Genomic DNA, 10,636 nt, shown 5'->3' with positions numbered 1-10,636 from the left:
GCTAGAGAATCAGTTTCAGGAAACAGCCGTGAGAGCCGAGCAGCAGGTAAAACATGCCAAGGACACACCACAGGAACAATCGGAGATACTCTGTTGCTGCCGCAAAACCTATTTTCGTTCGATGCATGATACAGGGTGCTCGGGGCTGGTGCACTGGGATGACCCAGAGGGATGGGATGGGGAGGGAGGTGGGAGGGGGGTTCAGGATGGGAAACACATGTACACCCGTGGTGGATTCATGTCAATGTATGGCAAAACCAATACAATATTGTAAAGTAATTGGCCTCCAATTAAAATAAACAAATTTATTTAAAAAAAACCCAAAAAACCTATTTTCACCATTCAATGGACCCTGGACCCTGCTGCTGCCATATTGAATAATATCAGTCCTTTGAGAAGACAAGTCCTGCTATGCAGATCTGATTTGAGTCACATGGTCCACCTTCCAGCTTCTGTAGGGGCAGGAAGTGTCCTACTTCCCATCCAGTATTTCACAAATGAGGATTCTCCTAAAAAAATTAAGAGTATATCAGGGCCTGGTGCTTGGGACAACATTAGAAGATGGCAATGTCTCTAAGAGTGTCTCTTGGTTTGGATTAATCCTTTTCCATTGGCCCCAAGGAATGCGATCACAAGACATGGAGAAAACCATGTTTTTTTCAAGTAAGTTTTTTCAAGTAAGTGTTAGTTGTTCAGTCATCTCCGATTCTTTACAACCACATGGGCTATAGCCTGCCAGGCTCCTCTGTCCACGAAATTCTCCAGACAAGAATACTAGAGTGGGTAGCTATTCCCTTCTCCAGAAGGGGCGGTCTTCCCGATCCAGGGATTAAACCTGGTTCTTCCGAATTGCAGGCAGATTCTTTACTGTCTGAGCCACCAGGAAAGCCCAGTTTTCTCAAATATAAATGCAAATAGTAGGGGGGTAACTCTAAAACCTCCAGAAGCAGCAATGAATCTAATTATGTTAATACTTTACCCAAACACAAATGTGACTTTCCAGTGGAGAAACAAGGAATATAAGTTTTTAATATAAGGGACATTTTACAAATAACTGAGTTTGGAAGCGCATCATAGCAAAGGTGTGTAGGAGCTTTTTCAGGACAGATCTTAACGAGTAGATGTGACTTGGTAGGGTTACTGGGCTTTACAAGTCAGTTCTGCCAATTCTGGAGCTATTTTTGTCTGTCTCCATCCATTCGTCCAGTCATCCCTCCATCATCCATGCATCCATCCAACATTAATTCAACAAAAGTTTATTGAGCATCTAATATAAGAAACTGTCACAGAGGAGCCTAAGGAGACTTGGCAGTTATCCTGATTGGGAACCTGGAGCAGGAAACAGGACATTGAGTAAAATCTAAGAAAATCTGAGTAAGCTAAAGACTTGAGTTAATAATATTTTAATATTGATTGATTAGTTGTAACATGTGTAGCATGTTAGTACAACATGTTACTAATAGAACTGAGATATATGGAAAATCTTCTGTAATCTAAAACAATTAAAAAATAACATTTATTTTCAAAAAATTCCATTATGACTCTTGATTCCTTTTAAAAAAAATTATTTTCTTGCTTCATTTTGGACATAAGAAACAAGTTTATCCCCTTCCTCTTTCCCCACAAATCAATGTTAACTTCTTTGTGTTATCACTTTTTTCTTGGTGCTCATAAATACGATTGATATATATATAAAATACATAGTTATATATTTGTACTGGCAAATGTTCACTTTTAAAAATTCATAGATTTATTTTTACTTATTTATTTTGACTATGCAGGTCTTAGTTGTGGCACGTGGAAGACTTGTTGCCAAGTGTGGGATTGGGAATTTATAGCTGCTGCACGTGGGATTCTAGTTCCTGGACCAGGGATCAGACTCTGGCCTCCTGCATTGGGAACTCAGAGTCTTAGCCATTGGATCCCCAGGGAAGTCCTTTCACGTGTGTGGGGTTTTTTCCCTGCGCTGGGTCTTTGTTGTTACTGGAAGGCTATCTCTAGTTGCAGTGTGTGGGCTTCTTCTTGTGGTGGCTTCTCGTGTTGTGGAGCACGGGTTCTAGGAAGTGTGGACTCAGTAGTTGTGGTGCAGAAGCTTAGTCTCCCCAAGGCATGTGGGATCTTCCCAGATCGGGGATCAAACCTATATCCCCTGCATTGGCAGGCAGATTCTTAACTACTGGACCACCAAGAAAGTCCTGTGTTATTTTTTGAATGAAATTACATTCACCTCTCTAGATCTCACTCAACAACAACCAACATGAAAATCTTTCCAAGTCAATGTCAATATAACTCGTTCTTTTCAATAAATGAATGCCGTTCCTCACATGAGATGTATTATAATTGCTGGACATTCATGTTGTTTCCAATATTTTGCCCCAACAAATGATTCAGTGAACATCCTGTTTCTTTGGAATAACTTCCTTGGAAAAGGATTACTGTATCAGACAGTCTACTTTTATTGTTTGATCTTTTACTAAAATTTACATACAGAAAAAATATACATTAAAATATTACATACAGAAGTTGCATAGCTTGATGAAATTTTGCAGTCTGATTCTCCTATGTCGCCAATACTTTGATCAAGAAACAGGACATTACCAATACCCTTAAAAGCTCCCTTCAATCTGAAAGGATCTATGTATTTTAAATTCTAATAGAATCACTCTGTTGCTTTCTAAAAGCCTTCACAATTCCTGTTTGAAAAAGTCCTTTTCCCTCCAAGCCCTGCAGCTGCCACAGATGGTGTCAAACTGCACTTGTCTGACCTGGGACTCAGAATCCAAAGACCATTCACAGCAGCCCAGAAGTGCCCTCTTTATCGCCTAACTTTTCTTGCTTTTATGAAAGTGTATCATACTCCTTTGTGTATATTCTTCCTAGCAATCGGAGCATAGTAAGCCCTCAAGAAACATTTGTTGATTGATTGTTAAAATGATAAAAACATGTACCTTCTTCTTCTAAAAACACTTCTAAACATTTCTGGGGTTTGAAAGTCGATGTTTTCTTGCATGCAGAGCCAGGCCAAAAAAAAAAAAAAGGTGGCATTTGGAACCAGAAGACTTGAACTCAAGCTTTACCTGTGTGATATTGGGAAATAAACATGATGTCTCTGAGTCACATATTGCTTAACATGTAATAAAGAGAAAAAAGAAGATTAACAATTATTCCTACCTACATATTATAAATTTAGAGAATGTAGGTAAAAAGCTGTTTGTAAACTGACAAATGTTATTTAACTATTAATTAATACAACATCTATTAATCTCTTAATATGTGCTTTCGTGCTAAGTTGCTTCAGTCGTGTCTGACTCTTTGCAATCCCATGGACTGTAGCCCACTGGGCTCCTCTGTCCATGGGATTCTCCAGGCAAGAATACTGGAGTGGCTTGCCATACCCTCCACCAGGGGATCTTCCTGACCTAGCGATCAAACCCACATCTCTTAGGTCTCCTGCATTGACAGGCAGGTTCTTTACCACTAGTGCCACCTGGGAAGCCCTTAATGTGCACATACTACTACTACTAAGTCACTTCAGTCGTGTCCGACTCTGTGCGACCCCATAGACGGCAGCCCACCAGGCTCCCCCGTCCCTGGGATTCTCCAGGCAAGAACACTGGAGTGGGTTGCCATTTCCTTCTCCAATGCATTAAAGTGAAACGTGAAAGTGAAGTCGCTCAGTTGTGTCCAACCCTCAATGACCCTATGGACTGCAGCCTACCAGGCTCCTCCGTCCATGGGATTTTCCAGGCAAGAGTACTGGAGTGGGGTGCCATTGCCTTCTCCGTAATATGCACATAACTATTCATTATTAAAGTACTTCACAAGTTTTGTTTCTAATTCCACATTCAAACAAATACTGTATTCCTTGAACATATATTGCCTTCCTTTTGTTGATTAAAAAAGAAACTGAAAAATAGTTTTCTTTGCTACCTTATTTTTTTCTCACTTTAAAAATAGCAATTACCAGAAGAGGCTCCTAAAAGCTTAATAGTTTTTTTAGCCACACCACCATGGTTTGTGGGATCTTAGTTCCCCAACCAGGGATCAAACCCAGGCCCTCAGCAGTGAGAGCTCGGAGTCCTAACAACTGGACTGCCAGGAATTTTCCAAAGTTTAACACTTTTTGTGGATTATCAAAGAGCTAAATTTCAGTGGCCTTCTGATTGGATCTGACCTTCTGAGGGCTGACCTCTTATGCCTGCTCAGTCACCCCTCACATCTGCCTTCTGCGTCTTCTTCTTCCCATCGTGCGCATGCATGCTAAGTCGATTCAGTCGCGTCCAGCTCTTTGTGACCCTATGGATTGTAGCCTGCCAGGTTCCTCTGTCCATGGGAATTCTCCAGGCAAGAATATTGGAGTGGATTGCCATGCCCTCCTCCAGGGGATCTCCCTGACCTAGGGACTGAACTTGCATCTCTTCTGTCTTCTTCTGGTGGGTTCTTTACCACTAGGGCCACCTGGGAAGCCCCATCTTCCCATTACCTCCCTAGAAAGGCTATCTGTGCCCCCAGGTTCATTCAGCTATTTGACCTTGGGCTGTAGTAGCTGCCTGCTCCTTCCTCCCAAAGATCATTCCCCCATATTTCAGTTATTCTCATCAGATCAGATCAGATCAGTCGCTCAGTTGTGTCCGACTCTTTGCGACCCCATGAATTGCAGCACACCAGGCCTCCCTGCCCATCACCAACTCCCAGAGTTCACTCAGACTCACGTCCATCGAGTCAGTGATGCCATCCAGCCATCTCATCCTCTGTCATCCCCTTCTCCTCCTGCCCCCAATCCCTTCCAGCATCAGAGTCTTTTCCAATGAGTCAACTCTTCGCATGAGGTGGCCAAAGTACTGGAGTTTCAGCTTTAGCATCATTCCTTCCAAAGAAATCCCAGGGCTGATCTCCTTCAGAATGGACTGGTTGGATCTCCTTGCAGTCCAAGGGACTCTCAAGAGTCTTCTCCAACACCACACTTCAAAAGCATCAATTCTTTGGTGCTCAGCCTTCTTCAGGTCACAATTTGTGATATGTACCTTCTGTGCATGGAGACAGGAGATTTACATAACATTTTAATTTTTTAATTGAGATATAACTGAGATATAAACTTCCATTTTGTAAGTTTAGGGTGTACATGGTGATCTGATACATTTACATATTGCAATATGATTACCACTTTTGAGTTAGCTCACACACACACAACACCCCTCTATCTCATCATATAATTATCATTTCTTTCCTAAGTGGAGCTTACTGTTTTTATTTAATTCCGTTTTTTTTTAATATTAATTTTGTACTGGGGTATAACCAATTAACAATGTTGTGATAGTTTCAGGTGAACAGGGAAGGGACTCAGCCATACATATGCATGTATCCATTTTCCCCCAAACTACCCTCCCATCCAGTCAGCCATGAAACATTGAGGAGAGTTCTATGTGCTATACAGTAGGTCCTTGTCGGTTATCCATGTTAAATATAGCAGTGTGTACATGTTCATCACAAACTCTCTAACTATCCCTCCCCCACCATCCTTCCCCCTGGCAACCATAAGCTGGTTCTAGAAGTCTTGAGTCTGTTTCTATTTTGTAAGTGCATTCATTTGTATCATTTCTTTTTAGATTCCACATAAAAGGGATGTCATACAGTATTTCTCCTCTGTCTGACTGACTGCACTCAGTATAGCACTCTCTAGGTCCATCCACGTTGCTGCATTATTTCCTTCTTTTTAATGGCTGAGTAATATTCCACCATATATACTACATCTTCTTTATCCATTCCTCTGTTGATGGACATTTAGATTGCTTCCATGTATTGGCTATTGTAAACAGTTAATTTAGCTTATTTTATAAACTTAAATATATCTGTGCCATTAATCCACTTTGTGTGGTAAGTCACTTTAGTCGTGTCTGACTCCTTATGACCCCATGGACTGCAGCCCACCAGGTTTCTCCGTCCATGGGATTCTCCAGGCAAGCATAATGGAGTGGGTGCCATTGATCACTTTGCCTGTATTTTATGCATATAAAACACATTTACTTTGAAAACTATATGTCACTGCTCTAAATGGAGACTAGAGTTACAGCTAACTGTAAAGATTAGTACAATAAACACAAAGTAATGTCATTAAATTTCAGCTGGATACCTGCGGAGACCCTGAGCCCCAAGGCTGTTTTATGTTAAAAAGAAGAGTAATAAGCATTAGAAAAGTCTTAAAGGCAACTAGGACCTAAGTGAGACTTTCTTCTTAAAGTCATCAGAAAAGAGTTAAAAGGAAATTTTAAGAGAGACTGCTAAGACAGCCCACAGAATGGAGCCAAGTGATTGTAGCGCCCCTCAGTGGTAGGCGCAGCGGATGGATGGCCTTTGCTGGGACTAGAAACGGGGACTCACACACCTGAATCTTAAAGGAAAGGAAATCCATAGACATCGGCTTTAAGTCATTCATATAGTGCCGCATACACACATATAGCACCAAGGCTGGAGGAAAGGAGAAAAATTAAATGACCCTTTTCCCCCTTGACTGCCATGCAACTCTGAGTCACTTCTTTAGAAAACAGGCATGAAAATATCCAATTAAAGTGCATTGCTAAACTGGTGGAGCATCAAGAACCAGGTGCTCACATAACTGGTTCCCTATTTGGAATGAAAATACCACCAAGAAAAAGTTAGCAGGCGTAAGTGATTATATGTCCAGCTCCCTACAGTTTCCTTCGTCTTGTTACCTATTACCTTTCGAAATCTTCCAGGGCAGGAGTTTCACTTTCTCTATCTCCTTTGAAACTCCTTGAAGCAACCAATGACGTGTCCTGCAGGCAAGGAGTCTAGATTGATAGAGATGTGTTGACCAAAATCTTCAAAGCTACATGGGAAGTGGTGTTTGAGTGGGAGTGGGAGGGGTTGAATGGGAGGACTCTCTTTAGCTTCTCTTTATTTGCCCAGAGTCATCTTGGGAGCACTCTAATCAAGATCCTGCATTAGAAAAGCTAATTGATATTTGGTGGCTGGCACTTGACTAAATCATATGCATCAGCTTAAAGTGGAAATCTTCAAAGCTTTTCCCACCTTCTTTGGTAAGAAAGTGACCTAGTTAAGGGACAGGTAAGCCAAGGCAGGAGGATCAAAGCCCACCCGGTCACTATGTTTGGGAGGGCCTTCAAGCTCAGGATGGTTTTTCTGTGCTGACATAATTTTAAAAGATTTTTTTCATGACACATGAAATTAGGTGAAATTCAGATTTCAGCATCCAGGGTCAGTTTTACTGGCATACAGCACACTCATTCATTCCTCTATTGACAGGATGCTCTCCTGTCACAATGGCAGAGTTGAGTAGGTGTGATTGAGATGGTATGGCCCATGGAGCCTAAGCATTTGCTTATCTGGTTCTTTACAGAAAAAGTTTGCTGACACCTTATCTAGATCATTAGTTTCTACTTCGGCTGCACATTGGAATCATTTGGGAGACAAAAATTACTGAAATTATTAATGCCTTGTCTGATAGATTCTGATTAAATATGCTAAAGACTGGGACTTTTAAAAATTTTCTATGTGCTTAAAATGTGCAGCCAAATTCAACAACAGTAGACCAAAACTGGTGCTTGTCAAACTGTGATGTGACATAAATTTCCTTGAGAGCTTGTTAAAATGCAAATTCTGATTTAGTAGTTCTATGGACTGGCCTGAGATTTTGTGTTTTTGATAAACTCCCAGGAAGAAAGGGGAAAAAACCCCAAACTCCCTATGCACACACTTCTATGCTTAAAATGGATAACCAGTGAGGACCTAACGTATAGCACGTGGAACTCTGCTCAGTGCTATGCGGCAGCCTGGATGGGAGGGGAGTTTTTGGGAGAATGGATACATTATGTATGGCTGAGTCTCTTCACTGTTCACCTAAAACTATCACAATATTGTATGTTCATCAGCCATGCTGTGATGTGCTGTGCTAAATTGCTTTAGTCATGTCTCTTTGTGATCCTATGGACCATAGCCCACCAGACTCCTCCGTCCATGGCATTTTCCTGGCCAGAATACTGGAGTGGGTTGCCGTGCCCTCCTCCAAGGGATTTTTCCAACCCAGGGATCGAACCTGAGTCTCTAAAGCTGAATTGGCAAGCGTGCTCTTCACAAGTAGCACCACCTGGGAAGCCCCTCATTGGCTACACCCCCATATAAAATAAAAAAATTTAAAACGGTGGGGAGGGGGGGAACCCTTTTTTGTATGTCTTTTTGTTGTTTAGTTGCTAAGTCATGCCCGACTCTTCGTGACCCCATATGACTGAAGCCCACAAGGCTCCTCTGTCCATGGAATTTCCCAGGCAAAAATAATACTGGAGTGGATTGCCATTTCCTTCTCCAGGGGATCTTCCTGACCCAGGAATCCAACCCACATCTCTTGCATAGGCAAGTGGATTCTTTACCACTGAGCCACCTGGGAAGCCCAATGTGTCTTTTAGGTATCTTTTAATCTACCTTTTTTTTTTTTAACTTTTTATTTTGTATTGGAGTATAGCCAATTAACAATGTTGTGAGTTTCAAGTGAACAGTGAAGGGACTCAGCCATACATATACATGTATCCATTCTCCCCAAACCCTGCACCCATTCAGGATGCTGCATAACATTGAACAGAGCTCATGTGCTACACAATAGGTTCTTGTTGGTTATCCATTTTAAATTAGCAGTGTATATATGACCATTCCAAACTCCCTAACTGTCCCTTCCCCCCAGCAACCATAAAAATTTTTTCCTGGCTGCACCACACAACATGTGGGTCTTAGTTCTCCGACCAGGGATCGAAACCACACGCCTTCCATTTGAAGTGCAGAGCCCTAACCAATGGACAGGGAAGCCCCTAACCTACTTTCTCTTAAAGGTAGGTAAAAAAGATGCCACAGAACAAATGTGGCTTATATCACAGATTTCAGCAACCTCCGCAGACTAGAAATCCACCCCGAACACAGAAAGGAATTTTGACCCTTTCCCAGAAAACAAATGGTTTTGAATACCTGCCTTCACATCAATCCATTAAGACTTCTCATTTTCACTGAAGCAATGAAAGAATAATTACAGCTTTCCTCTTTCACCCTCCGACTCCTTGGAGAAAGTTTTTGAGGAGTATGTATAATGAAGTCCTCTGTTGCTTAATGGCTTTGAAATTGTGGATTAACAATGGAACCAAAGTCTGTGACAAGGAAAAGAGCTTCCCTGATTGGCTAGGGTGAAACATTAGGAATTAACTAGGAGGAATAGAATGTCCTTCAGGGCATGAAATGCTCTGGAATCTCAGTTAGCCTGAGTCATTTGAAAGCCCTTGAGGGGGTAATACTAAGAAAGAAGACACTATCAGATTCCATGAAGACTTTTCTAACTTCTCCACCCTTTGCTATGAAGAGGATTAGGAATGTGGAATTTCTGAATTTCTTTCCCTTATTTTATTGTTAAATTGGTGGATTTATCTTTTTAAATACTTTTGCCTGCCTAATTACCTAAGGATTACTGCACGTTTATCACTTTAAATCTATTTAATATTGAGATCTACTTAATCTTCTGAAATACAAATATGCACAAACCTTAAATGTGTTAAAATGATAATGATGTTCTCTATGGGAAAAAGTGTCAATTCCTCTTTCCTTGTCTTTGAAATGAAAAGCCATTTCAAGGAAATTATTTTGTTACAGCTCCAATATGCATAGGAGAAAAATCTTTTCTAAGAGTAGGAGATCTGCCTTTGAGATGCAGGTGACCTAACAGTGGTTGAAAGGGCTCCTGGTGGCTCAGTGGTAAAGAACCTGCCTGCCAAGGCAGGAGATGCAGGAGACATGGGTTCAATTCCTGCGTTGGAAAGATTCCTTGGAGTAGGAAATGGCAAACCGCTCCAGTATTCTTGCCTGGAAAATTCTATAGACAGAGAAGCCTGGCAGGTTACAGTCTGTAGGGTCACGAGGAGTTGGACACGACTGAGTGACTTAAGCACACATAGGCAGCAGTGATTGCAACAATGAGTCAGCCCTAAATTCCACCCCGGAACTGCTCAGGTCCATACAGAAAGGAGACCCCAGGAAGCCGTGAGACTATGGCTGTTAATGGAATGCGGGAAGAAAGGTGGCTTATAAGGAACAAGGAAGCTCATCTGGAAACATCCGCGCATTAGCCGGCATCCAATCAGGAGCTGATTCAAGTTTATACACACCCGTGCACCCTCCCCTTGTCCACCCCCAACCACTGCTCTTCTTGGAATCTCTTTAATCAGATGAAGGAAAATGATAGAGTGTTGAGAAGCAGAAGTTAAACTCATACAGTTTTATTGAGATATAATTCACATACCATAAAATTCACCTGTTTAGAGTGTACCACCCTGTGGAATTTAGTGTATTTACAGAGTTGTGCGACCATCACCACTACCTGGATAAAGAAATGTGGTACATGCATACAATGGAACATTACTCAGCCATTAAAAAGAATGAAACTGCCATTTGTGGGCAACATGGATGGACCTAGAGTGTCATGCTGAGTGAAGTAAGTCAGAGGAGAAATATTGAATGGCATCCCTTATATGTGGAATCTAAAAAGAAATGATACAAATGAACTTACAAAACAGAAAAAGACTCATAGACTTAGACAACTTTAGAACACTTTTATCACTCTGAAAAG

At 41.4% G+C, this 10,636-nt stretch overlaps 1 long non-coding RNA gene across 1 annotated transcript; it reads right to left on the bottom strand.

Annotated features, from left to right (window-relative positions):
- Positions 1 to 2,438: 2,438 nt before the first annotated feature.
- LOC129626992 (uncharacterized) lies at positions 2,439 to 9,139 on the bottom strand. The gene is made up of 4 exons (XR_008702367.1): positions 8,992 to 9,139; positions 6,718 to 6,957; positions 4,713 to 5,027; positions 2,439 to 3,077 (listed from the first exon to the last, which is right to left on the bottom strand). It is a non-coding gene; the product is annotated as an uncharacterized LOC129626992 (long non-coding RNA).
- Between the last annotated feature and the right edge of the window lie 1,497 nt (positions 9,140 to 10,636).

The sequence above is a fragment of the Bubalus kerabau genome, chromosome 14, assembly GCF_029407905.1.
Source record: "Bubalus kerabau isolate K-KA32 ecotype Philippines breed swamp buffalo chromosome 14, PCC_UOA_SB_1v2, whole genome shotgun sequence".
Lineage (NCBI taxonomy): Eukaryota > Metazoa > Chordata > Mammalia > Artiodactyla > Bovidae > Bubalus > Bubalus kerabau.
The sequence above is the reverse complement of the archived record's forward strand: the minus strand, read 5'-3'. Positions and strand labels throughout refer to the sequence as shown.